Raw genomic sequence first — 3357 nt, 5'->3', positions numbered from 1 at the left:
GCTGCTGGACTGTTTTGGACCGGGGAGCTGGGGGGGGGGTGCTCTGCAGCTTACCTGGCTGCTTCTGACCGAGGGCTGCTGGAAGCAGGGGGTGGGGCTTGTTGCATGTGCCCGCCCCCTGGGCTCTTTACTACTGGAGCTCCGCTCCTGTGCACTCCTGTAGGAAATGACCCCTGGATATGAAGCAGTAGTCTGGGTGGGACAGATCCATTTGCATCAAACGAAAATAAGACTGAGGTTGGTTGCATCCCCAAAATCTTTGCTAGAAAGATTGCAACACGTGATTGCTGAACTGGAGCTCATTCACAAGTTTGGAACAATGGAAAATCCGTACCACGAAAATCATGTCGGTCTCTGAGGTGCTCCTCGGCTAGAATCTAGCTGATCTACTGCAGACCAACACAGTTAAGCCTCTAAATCTTTGCTAGTGAATCAGGACTTATTATATCACCATTCTGCTTTCTCTCGTAAACACACAATACAACTCTTCACTATTCTCTGGACAATTGAATGATCAGCTTTTAATATCCTTTTTTTTTCATTCCACCATTCATACAAGGCACTTAGGGCAGCGTATTTGGGGGGGCCCTTTTGTCCTCATTGCAACCCTGTGTGGTAGGTCAGCTGAAAGAGACTGCGTGGCCCCTGTTCACTCAATAACCTTCTTCATGGCCAAATGCACATTTGAACCCTGATCGATACCAGATAGGAGCTGTTTCAGCTGTGCAACCTGTATCCGTACATATTATGTTATCGTACTCTTCACTATTCTCTGGACAATTGAATGATCAGTTTTTAATATCCTTTTTTTCTTCATTCCACCCTTCATCCAAGGCACTTAGGGCAGTGTATTTGGGGGCCCCTTTTGTCCTCACTGCAACCCTGTGTGGTAGGTCAGCTGAAAGAGACTGCGTGGCCCCTGTTCACTCAATAAGCTTCTTCATGGCCAAATGCACATTTGAACCCTGATCGATACCAGATAGGAGCTGTTTCAGCTGTGCAACCTGTATCCGTAAACAATATGTTATCATAAAGCTGCCTTGAACCGTGGGGAAAGATCAAAACAGTTCACCACAATGTGCTTGGAGGTGGAACTTGCGAGATAGGATCATGAAAGTTAAATTTTGTTTCTGCTCAGTGGACTTAGCAGATAAAATTGGAAGACTGGACGCATGAAGCAGCCTAATACCAAGTCCGACCAATGGTCCAGCGTCATCTATTTATTTTATTTATTTATTGCATTTGTATCCCGCCCTATCCCATGATGGGCTAAGGGCAGCTCACAACAGAGACAAAACAATAAATATATGATTAAAACCAATTAAATAAAACAGGATGGCAGCAAAAAAAATATCAGTCCCGAGCAGCCTAATATGCTTCCTGTTAGTTGTTAGTAGAATAGGCATCTGTAGGCCTACTATGGGCAGGGAAGGCCAAGATGGTCAAAGATGGTCAAAGCATCCACCACCTCAACCAACCTCAATCTACCCCAGTCAACACAGCTTTCAATCTGAGGTCTTCTCCTTCACTGCTCCCTGAGATCCTTTGACTTGGAAGGGCCAGAGGCTGAAGCAGATACCTTCTGCACATGAAGAATGGAGGAGGAGGAGGAGGAGGAGATTGGATCCCCCCCCGCCCTTCACTTGGAGCCTCAGAGCGGGTTACAAGCTCCTTTCTCTTCCCCTCCCCCCAACAGACCCCCTGTAGCGGGTTACAAGCTCCTTTCTCTTCCCCTCCCCACAACAGACACCCTGTGAGGCAGGGCTGAGAGAGCTCTGACACAAACTGCTCTTTTTCAAGGACAGCTCTGACAGAACTATGGCTTGCCCAAGGTCATCCGGCCGCTGCGAGTGGAGAAGTGGGGAATCAAACCCGGTTCTCCCAGATTAGAGTCCGCACACTTAACCACTACACCAAAGGCTAGGAACCTCTTCCTGGGAGTAAGCCCTGTTCAACAGAATGGGACTTACCTCTGAGTACAGCTGCTTAGGGTTGCTCCCCAAATGTGTGGCATGCCATTGTGTGTTGGTTGAGACAGAGCAAATTCATCATACTTGACTTCAGTCCCACTTTTCTTTTGCAGAAGTCAAGGTCTAAGGCTACCCAGATGCTCCCCCCCCCTCCACATACTAAGCGAGCCTCTAGACTTGTTTCGATTCAGGGAGGTTGCTCCTTTCACATGCCTTCAGGTCATACATAGGCAATGGGGTGAAGGCCAGTATCTAGGGCTGCCAGGCCAAGCCTAGCAACTGGTGGGAGGAAATCTGGGGGGAACCCAGAAGTGACTTAGGGTGCGAACGTAAGAATATAAGAAGAGCCTTGCCGGATCAGACCAGTGGTCCATCTAGTCCAGCATCCTGTCTCACACAGTGGCCAACCGGCTCCTCTGGATGGCCAACAACCTCCTGGCACTGGTATTCAGAGGTGGAGTGTCTCTGAACATGGAGGTTCCCTTTCGTCACCATGCTAGTAGCCAGTGATGGACCTATCCTCCACGAATCTGACTAATCCCCTTTTAAAGCTGCATATGCCTGTGACCACTGTTACATCCTCTGGCAGCAGATTCCACATTTTAATCACTCGCTGTGTAAAGAAGTATTTCTTTTTGTCCATCTCCGGCTCTAGAGCTAGATACCCATGCTAGCCTGATCTTGTCAGATATCAGAAGTTAAGCAGGATTGGCCCTGGTCAGTATTTCGATGGGAGCCCACCAAGGACTGCCAAGGGGTCTATGCAGAGGCAGACAAGGGCAAACCACTTCTGCTCTTGCCTTGAGAACCATAGGGGGTTGCCAAGAGTGCGCTGTGACTTGACTTTTTTTTTAAAAAAAACTAAACTAAAAGCTTCAGGCAGCACTGGAAACTCTGTGGCAAAAATGAGTGAAGGCTAAACAAAGTACCTTCCAGCGGCAGGCAACTAGGACTACCCGCAAGAGGTCTCCCACCATAGCAGAAGGCTTGGTAGCCCTACATGGAACTGTGAGAATTTAGCAGCTCTGGCCACATCAGGCCTGTGTAACCTGTCACCCAGCAATGCATTGATGCATGCATTTTTTGCTGCCTGCTCGGGACTGCAGAAAATGCAGAAAACAGGGCGTGTGTGTGTGTGTGTGTGTGTGTGTGTGTGTGTGTGTGTGTGTGTGTGTGAAGGCTGTGACAGTTGATCTGCATTTAGCTTGGAAAGTCACACACTGGGCAGGTATGACCAAGAGTCACAGCTTTCAGGATTTCCTACCAGGCGGTACAATAATCATGATGACATCCAGATAAAATAGTAGATCTCTCTCTCTCTCTCTCTCTCTCTCTCTCTCTCTCTCTCTCTCTCTCTCTCTGTGTCTCTCTCTTTCTCTGGTGTTTA

The sequence above is a fragment of the Gekko japonicus genome, unplaced genomic scaffold, assembly GCF_001447785.1.
Source record: "Gekko japonicus isolate JY-2015 unplaced genomic scaffold, Gekko_japonicus_V1.1 scaffold2202, whole genome shotgun sequence".
NCBI lineage: Eukaryota > Metazoa > Chordata > Lepidosauria > Squamata > Gekkonidae > Gekko > Gekko japonicus.
This window is presented reverse-complemented; position numbering follows the sequence as displayed.